The following is a 20747-nucleotide window of genomic DNA, read 5'->3' as shown; positions in this document are numbered from 1 at the left end:
TTTTTTTAAAAAATTGCTATTGCAGATTATCCATCTAAAAATTGACTTTATATCCAGGGACTTTGTAAAATTCACTTATTAATTTGAATGGTTTCTCTGTAGAAGCTTTTGGGTTTTTTGTATATAGTCATGTAGTCTGTAAATGAGAGTTTTGTTTCTTCACTTCCTGTATTTTTCTTATCTTGTTGCATTTGCTACCTGCTCCAGCTTTGTCACATTCCAGATAGACACTTGTGCAAGGATAACAAACATGTCTGTAAAACTTTTAAAGAACTCTTTTATTGTGTGAGATTTTCTAGGTGCTACTGTACCTACCCAGTAGGGTGGGTACCTATCTGCATTTTGCTTAGGTAAAGACTCATGCCCCCTTCATACATCAGCTTAAACTCCTCTTTCAGAAAATTTCACTGATCTCTCTGACATCAGATAGAGAAAGTGGAAATTGCCTGTCATCTGAGGTAATTAAAAACAACCCTAGGACATAAGCTGAAATTGCTTATCTATGAGTTTGTCTCCTCTGTTGAACCTCAAAGGCAGAGACTCTCTAGTGTTCATTACTGTATCGCCATCACTTTGCACAGGGCGTGGCATATCATAAGCACTGCATAAATGTTAGTTTATCATCATCCTTGTTCTTATCCTAATCCTTGCTCTCTTCCTCCCATCCTTATCTAGATACAGAAGCGTGGCCCTCATCAGTATCAGGGTCCACTGAAGTCACTGAGTTACTTATCTTTCACACTAGCCTGTGATGTCCTTAAGGTCAAACATCTCATCTTTTATATTTGTATCCCCAGTGTTTCACACAGTGCCTGCCTCTTAATAGACACCTAACAAAGGTAACGAGTGAAGTGTTCTTGCTGTATGGAACAGGTCCCTGCGGAATGACATTAGTAGCAACTCAATGTGGGCTTCCCAGATGGCGCTAGTGGTAAAGAACCTGCCTGCCAATAGAGGAAACTAAGAGATGTGGGTTTGATCTCTCGGTTGGGAAGATCCCCTGCTGGAGGGTATAGCAACCCATTGCATTATTCTTGCCTGGAGATTCCCTGGATACTGACAAACCTGGTGGGCTACAGTCCATGGGGTTGCAAAGTGTCAGACATGAGCGAAGCAACTTAGCATGCACGCAAGCACACACAGAAACTTACGGTACCCGTGCTGCAGAATTATAAGCCGAAACTGATGCCTTAGTTCAGTGTGTGAATTTCCCTTTGTCCAGAAGCTCCTTTTGCTGTCAATTCTTCCTAATCTCTCTTCATCCATCTGAAGTCACAGTGTCCAGTGTAGCTTTCTTAAATCATTGTCTTAAGCCCCAGCTCCAGAAAATCCAGGATAGATACTTTTCTTGTTCTAAGAATCAAGACCACTTACCTTAATTTATAAAACAAAACAAAACAACTTCTTTTGCATTCTTTTGTTTCTAGAATTAAACTTTGCTTTCCATTTTGAAACCTCTTCTTGGAGCCACGCATCACTTCCCTTCCTGGATCTCCTCATTTTCCCCTTTCCCCACTCCAGCCCTGTTGTTTTGCTGTTTCAAAACTTGAGTGCCTTCTTAAGTCCTCAGGTATCCTCAGATATCATGGGTTTAATTTTATCTTCAGGAACCTGGAAAGAGCTTGGGAAAAATATGTTTTTCATGATTTGTCATCAGGAACTGTGATAACTCAGCCATGAGCTCACAACTCAGAGACCTACACTGCTCACATTTGAAAGCTGAATGAAATTCTGCACAGCACTTCCCCAGAATACCTCATCTCCCACAGGCAGGTGACTTTCCTTCCTTCAGTCACCTGGAGGCCTTCCCCTTCTTTGGTGCTATCTTCAACTTGTATGCCTTTCTTGAAGGCATCGTTACATATTTCCTTCCCATCTGAAAACTCAGGTCCATCACACTGAGATAAGTCAGGTGGCAGGGCAGCTCCTAACAGAGCCTACTTTATTGGAGAGCAATCCTGGGTTGTGTTAATGCCAGCTGACCAGAGAATTGCAGGGAGGCAGGTAAGGCCAATTAACCAGTCAGATCTGGCCCTTGTAGATGCCAGCTGTTGCTCTAGGCCTGGTAAGTCCCTATTTGTAACTGCACTTCCTACTCCCTACTCCAAATAAGCACATCTGCCCAGCTAGGGCAGGAGTCAGTTGCTTGTATCTCCCCCAAACAGTATCTCTGTATAATTCAAATCTAGCTGCTAAGAGATTCATTTCTAAGCCACCGTTATTGGCCTGAACCAAGACTAGAGTAAGGTAAGTGAGGCAGCTAGGATGGAAAATGGAAGGAGGCACTCACTCTCTGATGCTGACTCTGCATTCGCCTGGCTCTGAGAGCCAGTGCCTCCTTATATTTTGTGCCCTAGGCACCTTCCTTGTCTCATCCTAGCCCCAGCCCGGATCCTTTAACACATCAAATTATCATGGTGGGATTCACAGAAATTGAGAAAGCCCTCTGCCTTCCAAACCCTTTTCTAGGATCTTTCTACTGAACCCTGGTTTTGTCAGTCCATGTCCACTGCTCCCCCACTTCTAGCCAGGGAAGAGTCACTATTTGTTGAGAGTTTGGTATAGGTTGAGTTCTGAGCTAGGTCTGCCCTCAATTATTATTTATCATTCTTGCAATAAGCCTATGAGATTTGTGGTGTTATTACAGTTTGCAGATGAGAAAATGAGCAAGAAGTTGTTGTTCTTGGCCCAACCAGAAAGGGGGCAGACCCAGGATTTGGCCCAGACATGCTCTACTCCCCAGCATTCTGTTCTCATCCAGCATCCTTACAGCCAAGGGGGCGTCTGTCACCACATGGTAAAGCCATTGAGGTTTGCAGTGGCAGGGTTTGAGTGTAGAAGAAGGCGAGGGGAAGAGAGAACTTGGGGACCCAAGAAAGGAGTACAGAGAGGAGATTTTGGAGGGAAGGCCAAGGGAAAGGAAGGTCAGAGAAGTCCCACCCCCACTTTACCTTAGCATGAGCCAGAGAGGTTGGCGATGGACTAGGCTAGACTCCATGGGTTCCTTTGGCAGGGCCAGCCTTCCCTATGCCAAGTGACCCTGGCCTACCCCTCCCCTCCACCTGCAGCATCCTTGCTGTATAGTTAAAGCTGGGCAGGTGCTCTGATATTTGTAGCAGGGTCTGGATCAGGGAATGAGTATCCTCTTGACTTTGCTCAACGAAATGTCACTCTCTATAGCTCAGTCCCTGGCTCCTGTCCTCCTCTCCTGGACTCCTCTTCCTTTTCAACCAGCAAAATCCTACTTCTTCCTCAAAGCCCATTGGGAGTATATCATCTTCTCTAAGAAACTTTTTCCAGCTTTTCACTTTCCCCCTGACCTTCTGAAGAATGCAGTGGTTCTCTCTGGCCATGAGTCTTCATTATTCTCTGTTTTTAGGATCCCCTATGGTAGGGTTGTCTGTCTCTAAATGCAAGTCAGTTTTTGATCCAGTACCAGCTCCTTGAGGGGAGAGACTGGGTTTCTTCACTGCTTCTCTGCAGCATTTCAGTTCTCAGTTCAGTTCAGTTCAGTCACTCAGTCGTGTCCGACTCTTTGCAACACCATGAATTGCAGCACGCCAGGCCTCCCTGTCCATCAGCAACTCCTGGAGTTCACTCAAACTCATGTCCATCGAGTCAGTGATGCCATCCAGCCATCTCATCCTCTGTCGTCCCCTTCTCCTCCTGCCCCCAATCCCTCCCAGCATCAGTCTTTTCCAGTGAGTCAACTCTGAGCATAAGGTGGCCAAAGTACTAGAGTTTCAGCTTTAGCATCATTCCTTCCAAAGAATACCCAGGACTGATCTCCTTTAGAATGGACTGGTTGGATCTCCTTGCAGTCCAAGGGACTCTCAAGAGTCTTCTCCAACACCACAGTTCAAAAGCATCAATTCTTCGTCACTCAGCTTTCTTCACAGTCCAACTCTCACATCCATACATGACCACAGGAAAAACCATAGCCTTGACTAGACAGACCTCTGTTGCCAAAGTAATGTCTCTGCTTTTCAGTATGCTATCTAGGTTGGTCATAACTTCCCTTCCAAGGAGTAAGCGTCTTTTAATTTCATGGCTGCAATCATTTCAGTTCTACCATACATCAATCTAGAACTTCTTTTTACCATCTTCTCAGAGAATATTCTATTTTTCCCAGTGAGGTTGCTCTAAAAAATAAAGCACATAGGAGTATAGAAAGTGAAAACTGAAGTTCCCTTCTCCTCTCCTAATTCTTCTATTATTGGTGTCTACTGTTGAGTCTCATGCCTCTTCTTCCAGAGGCTTCTCTGTACAAACACAAATTCACACCCATCCACAGACACATTTCTTTGATTTTTTTTTCCTAATAGCGCAAACTCTTGTTTTGTGGATTCCTTTTTTCTACTTCACAGTGCAGTGTAGTCTTGGGTCCATTTCATGAATACAGAATTGTCTCATTTGTTTAGCAGCCATGTGTGGATGTACCATAATTATTAAGAATCCTCTGTTGCTGGATATTTGGGTTGTAAGATTTTTTTCTGGCAGCAAAATTTCTTTTACTAAAGTACTTGCAAAAAAAAAATAAAGTACTTGCACATTTGAGTAAGTATTTTTGTGGCTTAGAATTCCTAAAGATCTCTTCCTAGAGATGGAGTTCCTGGGAAATAGTGTATGCCTTTGGATTTAGAGGATATTACAAAGTGGCCTCCGAGGGAAGTTGAATAGATTTTCTCTTTCAACAGTGAATGGAAGTGAATTCTCCCCATTTTCATACTCCAGTTCAGTTCAGTCGCTCAGTCATGTCCGACTCTTTGAGACGCCATGAACCACAGCATGCCAGGCCTCCCTATCCATCACCAACTCCCGGAGTCCACCCAAACCCATGTCCATTGAGTTGGTGATGCCATCCAGCCATCTCATCCTCTGTCGTCCCCTTCTCTTCTTGCCCTCAATCTTTCCCAGCATCAGGGTCTTTTCAAATGAGTCAGCTCTTCGCATCAGGTGGCCAAAGTATTGGAGTTTCAGCTTCAACATCAGTCCTTCCAATGAATACCCAGGACTGATCTCCTTTAGGATGGACTGGTTGGATCTCCTTGCAGTCCAAGGGACTCTCAAGAGTCTTCTCCAACACCACAGTTCAAAAGCATCAATTCTTCGGTGCTCAGCTTTCTTCACAGTCCAACTCTCACATCCATACATGACCACTGGAAAAACCATAGCCTTGACTAGATGGACCTTTGTTAACAAAGTAATGTCTCTGCTTTTTAATATGTTGTCTAGGTTGGTCATAACTTTCCTTCCAAGGAGTAAGCATCTTTTAATTTCATGGCCGCAATCACCATCTGCAGTGATTTTGGAGCCCAGAAAAATAAAGTCAGCCACTGTTTCCACTGTTTCCCCATCTATTTGCTATTTTCATACTGGAACCTCACTAATGCTATATATTACCAACCTTTCAAACCATTGTGAAGGGCAAAAATGAGATTTAATTATTGTTCTGATCTTTTATATATATATATATAAATAGATAGATAGGTAAAGTTCCATTAGTTTTTGGTATATTTACTGCCATTAATTTTGCCTATTTGTGTCATTTGTCCACCTTTCTTTTGTACTACTGCTATTTTCCTATTGATTTCTAAGAGTTATTTTTACACTTGGTATTGGCTTTCCCCAGTGGCTCAGCAGTAAAGACCGCCTGCCATGCAGGAGATGCGAGACATGTGTATTCAGTCCCCTGGTTGGGAAGATCCCTTGGAAAAGCAAATGACAACCCACTCCAGTATTCTTTATCTAGAGAATCCCATGGTCAGAGGAGCCCATCAGGCTACAGTCCATAGGGTTGCAATGAGTCCAACATGACTGAGCAACTGAACACACTCACACATATTGGGTGTTGTTCGCCAGATGTATAGGAGATATTTTCCCAGTTTATCTTTTCACTTGTTGTTTAGGTTGTTATTATTACTTTTAAAGAAAGCTTTATCTAACTGAAGACTTTCTAAAACTTCTTATTTTCTCTACGGTAAAACATGAGCATAAGCTTTGAAATTCAGCATGAGTTCAAACCCAGGCCACACAACTTTTTCTGTGGACAGGGCCAAGACTTAACCTCTCTCAGCCCTGGGGTTCTCGTCTGTTCTTAGAAGCAGTGCTGGGAATACATCAGACAAAAGCACTGAGTGAGCATTGACACAAATGGATGGAATTAACAAAGAACCACCTCTGGAAGTAGGAAGCTGGAAGTAGGAAGCTGGAAGTAGGCTCTCTCCGGTTTGATGCTGCCCCACCCCCCTCTAATACCTACTATGGTTCTTTCCTCAAATTCTCTTCCTTGTTCAGGAGTGGGGGTTGGTTCCCCTGCAATGTGTCCCTACCTCTCTCACCCTGGAAAAATCCGGGTGAGCAGATTTTGGCTGTCTCCTCCTTGAATAATCAGAAAGGTGGAAAAAGAAGGCATTCCTTAAGTTAAATGTCTGTTCCACCAGCCAGGCCATGTGGCCACCTGACAAAAGTCACGCAGCATTCTCCCACTCAACATCAATGAAACTTACTAAGCCTCATCATTTCAGTCTTAGATCAATTTGCTAGATTTTCATTTCGTGTTCAAGTTGTTCATTCCCTCTTTCACACGGGCTAGTAATTTCAGGGGCTGTATTACAATTTCGAGATGTTGCCTTAGCAGCATTACAAAACGTTAAAGTACATTTAAGCCTTGAATTGTCACTTAAGATTATTGCAGGAAATTAGGACTTTCTGGATCATAAATGTGACAATAGATTGAGAACACAGCTTCTATTATGGCTAAATGGGGACAAAGAGAAAAAAAGTGTTAAGTACAATATAGCTACTTCTTGTATGGATGCCTGCTGTGTGGAGGCTGCTGCTGGAGGATGGGGTGAGGGGGCTGGTCCAGGCGAGGAACTTGGGAGGGGGACTGTACCATCCCCAAGCCAGGGGCACACAGAGCACCCTCCCTACCTGAGAAGCATACTGGGAGGGCTATGGGGGTTGGGGGCACAGACTCTGGGCATGTCTGGATTTTCTGATCATCCCCACCCAACTCCGTCCTCTTCTATCTTTATCTTTAGCATCACTCTCGCCCAGCCTTTCATTGTGTTTAATGGCCAGCTTCACTTAATGCCAGGCTGTCTGCCCACACCACTGAGGTCCTCATGGAACTGCGGGCTTCTAGAAGGTGGAGGGAGGTCAAGGGCACTAACAGCCCCTGGACCAGTAAGTGGCGGTTTAGGGGGCCCTGTCCTGTGTGTCTCTTTGATTTGGGGTAGAAATCAGCTAAGAGTGCCCACCAAGCTTCCCAGAAGTCTGCAGGTGTTACAGCCAGAGGGCACCCCATTTGTGGTGCTGCAGCCACCCACTCTCCAGAGCGCCCCCTGCAGGTGGTGGCTGCAGTATCCACGGTCCCTTGGGAAATGGCTATATTTGCATCTGTGATGTGATAAGCTGGCTACTGAGCCCCACCATGTACTTTTCTGGGGTGCTGGGTTTCCAGTGTGGGTTCTGCAGCCCAGCAGACATTCTCCTGAACCTGAGGTCAACTCAACCACACAGTAAGCCACCTTGGGGCACACACACAGACCATCTCCTACACAGGGCTCAGCACCTCCTTGCAACAGGATCGGGTTCTGTGTTTCCTCAGCAGCCAGCCACAGTGGCAGCATTTTCAGGCATTGGGCAGGATGGCTGAAAAAGCCAATGAAAGGTCGGGCAAGCAGGAGTCCTGTCTCTGCAGCAGGCCGCTTCCGTGCTTGGCTGTAGTGAGAGTCTCTAGGCCTCCGCACCTCCAAGCTCCATCCCAGCAGGGAACTGACCCTCTGGCTTCCAGCCTCCAATGGCTGAACCCTTGTAGCAGGCAGCATTAGCCCCATTTTACAGATGAGGCATAGAGAGCTCAAGGAAACAGGACAGAGGTAGAAGAGCTCAGTGTGGGCCTCAGGGCTCTGTCCCTTTAGGTGTCCCAGATGCTCAATCACCTGAGCATGCAGTGTCCCGCACACCCCATCTTGTTCCCATGTGAGACCAGGAGCCCTTAAGAATGGCTGGTGCCTTTCCTGGTGGGCTGGGAGGGAGGAGGCACACTTCTCTCCCCTCTGTGCACACAATCTATGGCTGCCTTGTCATCACATAATTCCCCTGGCATCCTTGTCCTCTGGTCCCTCCACTGTCTGATCATAAGATGCTCTGGGCCCCATCATTAATCTCTACTTGGGCCAGAGGCTCATGGCCCTCGTGGCACAGGGTCCGGGTCAGGCAGTGCCTGGCACCAGTGTGTTTTGACTGAATAAATGTCTGGATCATTCCTTGTCATTTCAGCCCCTGTTTAGATTTAGATGGGCACTTCACCCCCATCATCAGCTTGACTGTGTCCTGCTGCCTAGTTGAGTTCATGTATCCCTTTAGGGCAGGGACAAGTTCTACTCAATAAGCACAACTCTGTTGGAGATAGTATCAGGGCTGGGGTGCTGCTCAAGGCCCTTCTGAGCTAGCCATGGTCTCGTTCTGGTCCTTAGAAACCCTTGAGCTCTTGGTGCCTGGGGGAGCAGTTGTCCAGCTGGAGATTTCTCAGGGGTTTCCCAGGTACTTGGGAGTAAGTGGCCTGCTGTTATGTGCAGGACCCCTCCCCTGACATCACCAGTTCCTTCCTGAGCCCCAGAGTCCCAGCTCCAACACAGTTGGTCTCATGATATTGGCAGTAGGGCCTCAGATGGCACAATCATGACAGGGACATTCTGGGGAGGGGCAGGGCCACCGCTACCCACTCAAGCACTTCCTCCCACCTTCCCCACTCCCACCTTCCCCGCTTGCTCCATTGCGTTTCCTGGGTTGGTGAAGCTCAGAGGCCCTACTGTTTCCAGGTTCTCTGCAAACACTGTACCCCCATTGTCCCTATCTCACCTCTTGGTGAAGCTCTGAGCTCCTCCTTTTCCCACTGGATGGGATCAGTTCCTCTACTCCAGACAGGGAAGGCCCAGTCTGGGTTGGGAGAGGTGAGGGTTCCTACTACCACCTGGAATCTTCCCTGCCCACCCTCCCATGTCTCTTGGAAACAAGTTTTCTTCCCTTGCCCACACCCAGAGACGTCTCCTCACCCCTTTCCTTTCTCTCTCTCTTCCTCTGTTACCAGTGGGTCCTATTTAATTCCTCATACCACAGGTTTTACATTTTTGATATGTCCACTCTCCATGGCAACCGAGAAAGGCTACTGTGCCTCTCTTCCTCTTCAGTGGGTTTCCTTTGGCCACAGCTCTCATATGGCCAGAGCCCAGCACCCCAGCTCCTCTCTGAGCTGCCCCTGGAAGCATTCTAAGCTCCTACCTCGTGTCCAGAGCTGGCTGGCTGAGCTGGTCCCTGAGCTCAGGTGAATTCCCTTAGCTCATTACCGAAGTGTCTTTCAAAAAGCAGGTTAACAGAGTAAGAAAGGTGTCATTGGCGTGGCTGCAAATGTCCATGACTTAGAGCTGACAGCTCCCTGTGCCAGGGTCCAGAGCTGTCAGCACCCAAGGTCTGAACAGACAGACAGAGACGGTCAGCCATCTGACCATTGTGATTGTGATGAGCGCTGCTTTATTTTGTTTTCTAATTGAGTCACTCAAAGGAGGCTGTTTGCCTTCACCGCTGCCAGCTCATTGTGAGACACCCAGTGCTGGAAGGGTCTCTTTTTACCTTCCATCCTGGGCACATAACCCATCTCCTCTAACGCTTGCTAGGTCACTATTTTGAGATACACATTGGGGCAGTTGGAGTATGGCAGAAGGGGTGAGGATGGTGGAGGCAGAGAGACCCAGGATCAAAGCCTGGCCCAGCCCATCTAGCTGACGTTTTTAGACAGGTCAGTGCTTTCTGTCTATTACGTGGATTGAATGACACCCAGCTTCCAAGGTTACCATGAGGACTGAATTTGTAAAGCCCCAAACTGGGTCTTGGACAGGTCAGTCGGTCTTCGTCTTTTGGCTCCCTCATTTGAAATAACAAAATGACTTGTTTGTTTCCAACCTACCCATCTGAGATGCTAGTGTTAGAGAAGTCCCATCACAGAGGTCAGGCTGAAGATGGAAAGAAGATGCATGGAAGGGGCTGGTCGTTTATATCACAGTGCCCAGCGTAAAAGGAGAGAATAGTGAGGATGGCTAAGTTAGTTTGTTAGGGCTGCCGTAACAAAATACCACCAACTGTATGGCTTAAACAATAGCTTATTTTCTCATGGTTCTGGGGAGCAGAAGTCCAAGATCAAGAGGACAGCAGGTTTGGTGTCTTCTGAAGCCTCTGTTCCTGGCTTGCAGATGGCAGCCTTCTCACTGTGTCCTCCTGTGGTCGTCCCTCTGTGTTGTATGTGGCCTAATTTCCTCTTATAAAGATACCTGGTCATTGGATTAGGGCCCACTGTCATCACTATCTCTTTAAAGACTGTCCCCAAATACAAACAGTCACATTCTGTGTTATTAGAGTCAATCAGTTTGGTAGCTGAGTCATGTCCAACTCTTTGCAACCCCATGGATTGCAGCACGCCAGGCTTCCCTGTCCTTCACCAACTCCTGGGGCTTGCTCAAACTCATATCCATTGAGTCGATGATGTCATCCAACCATCTCATCGTCTGTCTTCCTCTTCTCCTCCTGTCTTCAATCTTTCCCAGCATCAGGGTCTTTTCAAATGAGTCAGTTCTTTGCATCAGGTGGCCAAAGTATTGGAGCTTCAGCTTCAGCTTCAGTCCTTCTGATGAATATTCAGAACTGATTTCCTTTAGGATGGACTGGTTGGATCTCCTTGCAGTCCACGGGACTCTCAAGAGTCTTCTCCAACACCACAGTTAAGCATCAATTCTTCGGCATTCAGCCTTCTTCACAGTCCAACTCTCACATCCATACATGACCACAGGAAAAACCATAGCCTTGACTAGACGAACCTTTGTTGGCAAAGTAATATCTCTGCTTTTTAATATGCTGTCTAGGTTGCTCATAGCTTTTCTTCCAAGGAGCAAGTGTCTTTTAATTTCATGGCTATGGTCACCATCTGCAGTGATTTTGGAGGCCCCCCAAATAAAATCTCTCACTGTTTCCATTGTTTCTCCATCTATTTGCCATGAATTGATGGGACTGGATGCCATAATCTTAGTTTTTTGAATGTTGAGTTTTAAGCCAACTTTTTCACTCTCCACTTTCACTTTCATCAAGAGGCTCTTTAGTTTTTCTTCACTTTCTACTTTTCTACCATAAGTGAAGGGTGGTGTCACCTGCGTATCTGAGGTTATTGATATTTCTCCCTGCAATCTTGATTCCAGCTTGTGCTTCTTCCAGCCCAGCGTTTCTCATGATGTACTCTGCATATAAGTTAAATAAGCAGGGTGACAATATATAGCCTTGATGTACTCCTTTCCCAATTTGGAACCAGCCTGTTTTTCCATATCCAGTTCTAACTGTTGCTTCTTGACCTGCATACAGATTTCTCAGGAGGTAGGTCAGGCGGTCTGGTATTCCCATCTCTTGAAGAATTTTCCACAGTTTGTTGTGTTCTACACCATCAAAGGGGCTTCCTTTGTAGCTCAGTCAGTAAAGTATCTGCCTGCAATGCAGGAGACCAGGGTTCGATCCCTGGGTTGGGAAGATCCCCTAGAGAAGGACATAGCAGCCCACTCCAGTATTCTTGCTTGGGAAATTCCATGGACAGAGGAGCCTGACAGGCTACAGTCCATGGGGTCACAAGAGTCTGACATGACTTACCAAATAAACTACCACCACCACCATATAAAGGCTTTGGTGTAGTCAATAAAGCAGAAATAGATGTTTTTCTGGAACTCCCTTGCTTTTTTGATGATTCAGCAGATGTTGGCAATTTGATCTCTGGTTCCTCTGCCTTTTCTAAATTCAGTTTGAGTATCTGGAAGTTCACGGTTCACATACTGTTGAAACCTGGCTTGGAGAATTTTAAGCATTAATTTGCTAGTGTATGAAATGAGTGCAATTGTGCAGTAGTTTGAACATTTTTTGTCATTGTCTTTCTTTGGGATTGGAATGAAAACTGATCTTTTCCAGGACTGTGGCCACTGCTGAGTTTTCCAAATTTGCTGGCATATTGAGTGCAGCACTTTAACAGCATCATATTTTAGGATTTGAATTATTGGGGTAGAGCTTCAATATTTGAATTTTTGCAGAGACACAATTCAGCCCATAACAGGGTGTGACATTTATCATACTTGCTGGAATACTTTTTAAAAAGTATTTTTGGACTTTTTATTGAAGTCTTATAAGTTTGCAGTTTGAACGCATTCACAGAACTCAGGAAAGAGAGCATCACCAGTACCCCACAGCTCCTTTGTGCCCCCTTGTGCTGATCCCCCAAGGATAACCAGTATCCTGACTTTGAACACCATACCCTTGCTTTCCTGTTTTATTTTAAATTTTTAATTAATTTGGTTTTGGCTGTGCTGGATCTTGGTTGTTGTCCACAGGCTATCTCTGGCTGCAGACAGCAGGAGCTACTCTCTAGCTGTGGTGTACAGGCTTCTCATTTTGTTTCAGACCACAGGTTCTAGGCACTTGGGCTTCAGTAACCGTGGCACACGGGCTTAGTTGCCCCTTGGCATGTGGAATCTTCCCAGATGGGATTGAACCTGTATCCCCTGCATTGGCAGGCAGATTCTTAACCACTGGCCCACCAGGGAGGTCCTTGCTTTCCTTTTCTTGTGCTTTGTATATGCAAAATCATAGAACATTTAATCATCTGTGTCTGCCTTCTTCACTTAGCATTATGTTTGTGAGATTCACCCATGTTGCTGGGTGTAGTTTATTCTGCAAATTCCTCCTGCTTCATGTAGTCTCTGATATCCCACTGTGCACATATTCTATTCATCTACATTTTTTAACCACTGATGAGCTTTTGCATGGTTTTCACATAGAAAAGTTGCTATGAACATTTTAATCCATGCCTTTAGGTGGATGTGTCTTATGCATTTCTGTTGGCATTTACCTGGGAGTAGATCTGCTGGGGCAGGGGACATGCAAATTTACAGCTTTAGTGGAGATTGCTAAATAGTTTTCCAAAATAGTTGTGGCAGCTGACATACCACCAGCGGTGTGTGGGCCTTCCAGTTGCTCCATATCCTTTCCTATCCATGTTTTATTTTCCCATCATGTCCTTTTCCTTTAGCCATTCTGTTCAGTATGTGGTTGTATCTAACTGGGGCTTTAATTTGCATTTCCCTGAAGATTATGATGTGGAATATCTTTGAATTTGTTTGCTGGCCATTTGGATAGTCTACCTTGTGAAGTTCCTGCTCAAGTCATTTGCTCATTTTTTTTTTTTTTCTTTTCCCTACTGGATTATCTGCCTATATCTTGTTGTTTTGTAGGAATGCTTTCTTTGTTCTCTATGAGTCCCTTGCTGATGCTGGAACAATTTTGATGATAAAAGAGGGGGGAGTCTATAAATAAGCTGGGACAAATCTTGTAAACCAAGATCATCCTTAGTAAATTGGGCAAACTCAAATGGTCAACACAGTGTGTTCCAGTTTTAAGAAGATTTTGAAAGGCAAACCGGAAGGCATCAAGGGCTCATATAAGAAGGAAGAGGAAAAAGAGTCATGTTTGTAAGTACATGGCTTTGTAGGGGACTCAGTTTCCTCTCTTCCTGTGTCTTTCTGAAAAAAGTTCACCTTCAGAGCCCAGTATTGGAATGAATTTTTATTCCCATGTGGGGCTGATTCAGCAGTCAGCTTTCTCTTGGTCCATGATCTGCCTTAGGTTGATTAGACTTCTGACATTTTATGATCCTCTTAGTCCAACCTCTAATTCTATTAATGAAGAAACAGATTTTTTAAAAATTTATTTAACTGCACTGAGTTTTAGTTGCAGCACATGTGATTTTTCATCTTTCTTGCAGCATGTGGGATCTTTAGTTGCAGCCTGCAAACTCATAGTTGCAGCCTGTGGGATCTAGCTCCCTGATTAGGGACCAAACCCAGGCCCCCTGTATTGGGAGATTAGAGTCTTAGCCAGTGGAGCACCAGGAAAGTCCCTGAAGAAACAAATTTTTTATTGGTTAGATGACAGATCCAAGGTCACACAGATGGTGAGTGCAGAGCTGGGGCTAGAATACCAGGCTGCAGGACTTTCTTGGTAAGTACTGAATATTTTAATCAACCCATATACCTTTGATTGGGTGCAAGGTCATTGCAAGGCATTGATAGCTGCGGAAATCTTGAGGGGTGAGGGGAAGGCCTGGAGTCAGAGGTTCTGCCATTGATGGTGCTGGGCTCAGCTGTCATCCTGTTTTCTTATTGGTCAAATAATAGGGCTCCACTGGAACATGTCCTCAGTATTCCTCAACTCTCAATTCTACATCCCAAAATACTTTGCATAAAGGAAGAGAAAGGATAGCTGGTTTGTTTGTTTGTTTTGGTAACAGGAAATGAATACTTAAGTATAGATTTCCTATGAAAGGTAAGTATTGGATTGCTTTAGTCAATAAAGAGAAAAGAGAGAAATCAAGCTTTGCATAGTTAAAGTCCTAGTGATGAGTGGTAGAAAGCAGCCACTAGTCCTCTCACTGTCTTTTACTTCAGATGGGCGAAAGGAGGCATTCTGGTTATACCTGAAAGACTGAGTGAGGTTACCTTAGGAGACTGAAGAATCACCTCTGTAGGTCACAAAATTAAAGAGACTTACATAATTGGGATTGTTATGACTTGAAGAGAAAACCATATTCAAACTGGCTTAAGCAAAAAGAAGTAAGAAAAAGTATTTTTTAGTTCATGTAATTGAAAAAATCCATGGGTAGGTGTTATTTCAGGTCTGGTTGGATCCAGTTTCAAATAATGTTAGAAATCCTTGCCCATCTCTCTCGCTCTGTCTTTGCTTTGCTTTCCTTTGCATCGGCATCAGTTTCAGGGAAGTCTTTCCCATGTAGGGGCAGTCATAACCGCAGGCTTGCAGGTTTCTGTTTACCTGGCTGGGCAACACACTCAGACTATTGCTTTCCCAGTGGTTCCAGCAAGTATCCCAAGGCTGGGTCTGATTGGCCTGACTGGGTCCTGTGTCCATCACTGAATGGGCCACTGTGACTCTGACTGCCCACTCCTTCAGCATCTATCCACTTTTGGGGACTAAGAGTAGAGCTTCAAGGACTGAGTCAGGGACAGTGGTTCCCCAAAGGACCATTGGAGTGCTCTTCTTGAAGGAAGGGGGAATTAATTCTAGGCGTATACCAAAACTGATATGCCTAGATAAATCACAACTGTGATATTGTGATTTATAATAAGAAATATATATGTGGTCTTTGCCCCCATTTCTGGCACAGGGCTCTTAAAACCTTTGGAATTGCCTAAGTGAGGAGCCTAATGGAGATGTCTTTTTTTATGTGAACGAGGTGACTTTTGGAGGCACCTCTGGATTGGGCTAGTTGCCTGGAGAACCAACAATGTGGTTATAGGGTTAGACTTTTCAGTCCCACTCTCGACCTCCAGGGAGGGGAGAGGGCAGGTTGGAGATTGTGTTCGGTTATCAATGGCTAATAATTTAATCAATCACACTTGCATAAGACAGCCTCCATAAAAACCTCGAAGTATGGGATTTGCAGTGTTCCCAAGGGGTGAACATGTCCCAGTTGGTGACCACTTGGAGATTTGGAGAGAATGGTGCCCCAGAGAGAGAAGGAAAGCTCCACAGGGTCCTTTCCCCATGTTTGCCCTGTGCATCTCTTTCTCTGGCTGTTCCTGAGTTAAATCTTTTCATGATGAAGGGGCAATTTAGTAAGTAAAGTATTTCTCTGATTTCTGTTTTAGTTGCCTTAGCGATTTAATCAAACCCAAGGTAAAGGTTTTTGGAACCTCAGATCTATAGCTAGTTGGTTGGAAGCATAGGTGATGACCAAAGCCTGCAGCTGGCATCTGAAGTGGGGGAGAGGGGAGTAGTTTTGTAGGACAGAGCCCTTACCCTATGGGATCCGATGCTGTTTTCAGGTAAATAGCGTCAGAATTGTGTTTATTTGTAGGACACCCTGCCACAATGTTAGTGCAACCGAAGTGCAGTGGTATGCAGAATCTGTGCTTAAGGCAAGATGGTAGCAGAGAGGCTTCTTTATTTTTCCCTCAAATCCAGGATTCTAGGAAATATAGAGGGAGGGAAATAAAATTTACTATTGAGTAGCAATATGCCAAGTATTGACATACTGGTTCATTGTGTATTCCAAATGTTACTGAATGCAAGTTTGTGTGCCTGGTACACAGTGAGGCCAAATGATACTCAAGAATAGGAGTTTGGAGCAGAGAAAAGTTCATTGTAGGGCCGTGCAAGGGGAATGAGTGGCTCCTGCTCAAAAAATCCCAAAATCTCTGAAGGGTTTCAGCAAAACCTTTTTAAAGACAAGGTGAGGGAGAAGGGTCACAGGGTGTGTGACCAGCTCCTGCACAATTCTGACTAATTGATGGTGAGGTAACAGGGAAGTGTCATAGGAGTTAACATGATCAGTCCTTAGGGTCTATGTGCAGGCTACATGCTCATGATCAAGTAAGTAATTTCTTCCATTTGGTGGTGGTTTTTTAGCATTGGTAAAACTCAGGAAATATACATGAGAGACTATGATCTGGGCACTTCAGAGGGGAGCTACAGTAGAGGCTATGGGAAGGGGGACTGTCCCAGGAAGTCCCCATAGGGTCCTACTCAGTGACACAATCATTGCATTTGTTTTTTGTTCAGTTGCTCAGTTGTGTCCAACTCTTTGTGACCTCATGGACTGCAGCACACCAGGCTTCCCTGTCCTTCACCATCTCCCTAAGTTTGCTCAAACTCATGTCCATTGAGTCAATGATGCCATCCAACCATCTCATCCTCTGTCGTCCCCTTCTCCTCCTGCCCTCAATCTTTCCCAGCATTAGGGTCTTTTCCAATAAGTCAGCTCTTCGCATCAGGTGGCCAAAATATTGGAGCTTCAGCATCAGTCCTTCAAATGAATATTCAGGGTTTATTTCCTTTAGGATTGACTGGTTTGATCTCCTTGCTGTCCAAGGGACTCTGAAGAGTCTTCTCCAACACCACAGTTCAAAGGCATCGGTTCTTTGGCACTCAGCCTTTTTTATTGTATAAGGAAATTATTAATTTCCCAATTTTACTATGAAAGAAAATGATGGCAAGAATGTTAACTACTTGCTTCCTAGGGGCACATTATTGGTGAAAGATCCCAATTCTTAGTCAGCGGGTCCTGACGCTAAAACCACCCTCACACGTGTCTGCCTTCTAAACCTGGGCTTCACTCATAAACATCCAGTGAATGGAATCCTTGGCTATGGGAAAGGAGAAAGGGATGTGGCTTGGGTCTTGCTCTTTCTTTGGAGCTGGCCAAATGACCTTGACCTAATCTCTTGTCTGCTGTGAGCCTCCCTTTCCTCAGCTGTAGTTGGGTGGTGTTGGAGCAATCTGTAAGGTGCTCCAAAGCCAAGTGTGACTATCTGTGAAAAAGGGCACCTGCTGTGCTGGGTCTGGGCTAGTCACACTTGGCTTCAATACATCCTAAGGTGGCTCTCAAGTTATCCTTTGAGCTTCTGATCGTGCTCAGTCCCAGCATGCACCACCAGGGCAAGCTGGTCCCCCATGCCCACCCATTCTTCTCCTGGGGCTTTGTTTCTCTTCCCCACCTTAGATGCATCTTGTAGCCTGTATTCTCCCTGACCTGACGCCTGGACCTTGCTCCTGCCCGTGGCTGCCCCTAGTAGAGCCTTGTCCTGGGAAGCACTTCTCCTCCTCCGAGTTCCAGAGTTCCCAGAGCTGATGCGCAGAGGCCTGTCACCCTCTACGTCCTAGCCTGCCTGTCCTGGGTGGGACTACTTGCTCTAAGAGGCTGCTCAGTCTCCTGCAACTTTCTCCATCCTGTCCTAGAGATGTCGCGTCAAACCTGAGAGACCTGCACATTCTAGCTTGACCCCAGGCAGAGCCCTGGCAGGAAAGAGGAGTCCTATTCCTCACCCATTCAAGGCCAGGGGGCAGCCTTCCTGGGGGAAAGGTGGCTGTCCCACTGCCTGCCTGCCCTTTGTTTCTCCTGGTTCTAGAACAACCCAAAGCCACTGTATTCTTTGTGCATCTGTCTGCAGTGGGCTTGGGAAGGTGGTATCTGATTTGTCTCCTACAAGCCCAAAATTATTTTTGAAGTACTATTATCCTAAACAATGAAGTGATGTGTGTGTATTTATAGATATTAGTGCAGTAGGATTCCAGTTTTTTAGTCAGAAGTTCAAGATGGGACTCTGGTACATTTTTTGATGGAATTAAGCTTTTTTTTTTTTTTTTTTCATACATCCAGTGACCAAGTATTAAGGCCCTACTGTGCTGTACTTGGCATGCGTTGGGACATGGGCTTTGCATCTCCATGTGCTCTCAGTGATCCAGATTTATGTGGAAATTCATAGTTAAATTGGTGTGATTGAGCTGTCACAGAAGCAAGGACAAGGTCTGGGAAGATTCCTCCTTAGAATGATCAGGGAGCCCTTTGCAGAGGAGAGAATCCTTGAGCAGGTACAGTGCAGGAGTTTCCTAGACTCTGTCTTGGGCAAAGACTTGGGATGTGCATGCTTAGTCACTCATTCACGTCTGCCTCTTTGGGACCCCATGGACTATAGCCCACTAGGCTTCTCTGTCCCTGGAATGTTCCAGGCAAGAATACTGGAGTTGCTTGCTATTTCCTTCTCCAGGGGATCTTCCCCTGCTTGTCTCCCTGTGTCAGCTAAACTCTGGGAGAGGGTAGGATTGGTCTCTGGGTTATAAACATGGAGATGTGTGATGAAGGTGATGTAATTGAATTTGTGAACATCTTTGCTTAGAAGATCCCAGGTTTTAGGCTTTCTGGCTTCCACTCATTTTCTTTGTAACCTGAACCAAATAGGTTCAGTGTAATGTATGCTAACCTTTTTATCAATAAAGAATAAGGCCAGAGGCCCCCACCCCATCTACCTCACTATATGGTTAGAATATCAGCTCAACAGGTCTTCCCACTTATATTGTTCACCTACCATGTGCTAGATGTTGTGCCAGACACTGCAGATGTAGAATGGGCAAACCCAGTCTTTAATCCCATGGAGCTTTCATGGCTGAGAAGACAGGCATGAAAGACTGTTGTTCCAAGTTAAATATGTCCAAATTACAGAGTGTGGCAAAGAAGCATGGGGTAATGGGAGCTTACAGTATGGGGCTCAAACATGAGGTCTGGGATGATTTCTTGGAGGAAGTGGTCTTTCAGCAGAGGACTGAAAAATGGATAAGAATTTGCATGGTGAAGAGAAGGGAACGTGGCTGTATAAGAGCCCAAGGCAGGAGAGAGTTGGCTGGCTCCAGAAAATGAGAAGAGTTGAAGTGTTGGGGAGCAGACACAGCACGCAGGGTACAGGAGAGCCTGAAGGAATAAGTTAAGTCAGATCCTATAGGACTTGTTAGAGATTTGGAACTTTATTATAAGGTTGCAGTTCTTCTAAGGTTTTAATAATAGGCCATTTAAATGTTATAAGCAAGAGGGTGACATGAACTTTTCAACTTAATGAGATGATCCTGGCTTGGGCAGGAGTGATTTTGAACCAAACCAGTGAGTGAGCTTGTGTCTCATCCAGGCATAAGATAAAGGCAGCTCCAATTAGGGATCTTACAGTGGGAGTGGAGAGAAGAGGACACACTGGGGAGGGAAAGCTGACAGGCTTAGAGAAGGACTAGATTTGGAAATGATGGGGGAAGGGGTAGAACAGGATGACTTGCAGGTTTCTAGCTAGAAAAATCAGTGCATGGTGGTAGAGCTTATTAAATTTGGGAGCAGAGGAGGGAGAGAAGGTTTCAGCGGGTGGTTGGTCATTCAATTTGGACATGTCCCCATATAAGGTGTGATGAGCTTTTCAAGCCATGATATTGAATAGGATGATGGCTGTGGATGTCTCCTGACGCTGGCTGTGTTGATTTGGGAACTGCATATCTCTGGAGACGGTATCTCAAGTCAGAGGCATGGAGAAGGTTCCCAGAAAGGGAAACTGAGATGTGTTTAGAGCTGGGACAGAGCTTGAAGGTGCTCTGCAGTTACCCAGTCCAAGCTTGCACTACTCACTTCATGACAGGACAGTAAATCACAAGACCAGTTGTTGAGGCAAGGAATAGAGACTTTATTTGGAAAGTCAGCAGACTGAAAAGATGGTAGACTAGTATCCCAAAGAATCATCTTGCCTGAGTTAACATTAAGGCTTCTTTCATGCTAAAAGTGGACGGAGTGTTGATGCAAACTTGTTGGTGCAGGAATCCTTTGTTCTTGCAGCTGTCTGTGTAGGTAAAGTCTGGATGTTTCTGAAAACCTCCAATAAGACAAATGTTATTCTCTGCTCTGCAACTTTCATCTCTATGTGAATGGAAAAGTGTTATACCTTTAAAGGTCAGAGCCTTGAGGAGGGGCCGTCCTGTGTATTTCAGACTATAGGCAGCGTGCTTAACTTACAGTAAAAGCAATAGAAAACAAAGGTTAAAGTAAAAGAAATAGATCCAATATGAATTCAGATTTGTTCTTCTCTATTACATTGCCCTTTGGTCATCAGGCTGGGGAGACAGCAAATGAGGTAACAGATGCAGAATAGCTTTAAAAATTAAATCAGGATATTATTATTGTTGGACTGAACTGGACTTAATATGAATAATAATGTTCATGGCTGCCAATTAACTGCTACACTTGGAGAGATGATACTTAATGTTCCCAAATCTGCAAGACTATTTCCTCACAGTTCTGTTTGTCCCTCTGAAATGAAAACCCACCAGGAAGGATTTATTCT

At 45.1% G+C, this 20747-nt stretch overlaps 1 protein-coding gene across 1 annotated transcript in view; it reads left to right on the top strand.

Annotated features, from left to right (window-relative positions):
• Positions 1 to 20747, top strand: part of GPR39 (G protein-coupled receptor 39) — a 262574-nt gene that overhangs the window by 227903 nt on the left and 13924 nt on the right.

This window comes from Bos taurus, chromosome 2, assembly GCF_002263795.3.
Source record: "Bos taurus isolate L1 Dominette 01449 registration number 42190680 breed Hereford chromosome 2, ARS-UCD2.0, whole genome shotgun sequence".
Taxonomy (NCBI): Eukaryota; Metazoa; Chordata; class Mammalia; order Artiodactyla; family Bovidae; genus Bos; species Bos taurus.
This window is presented reverse-complemented; position numbering and strand designations above follow the sequence as displayed.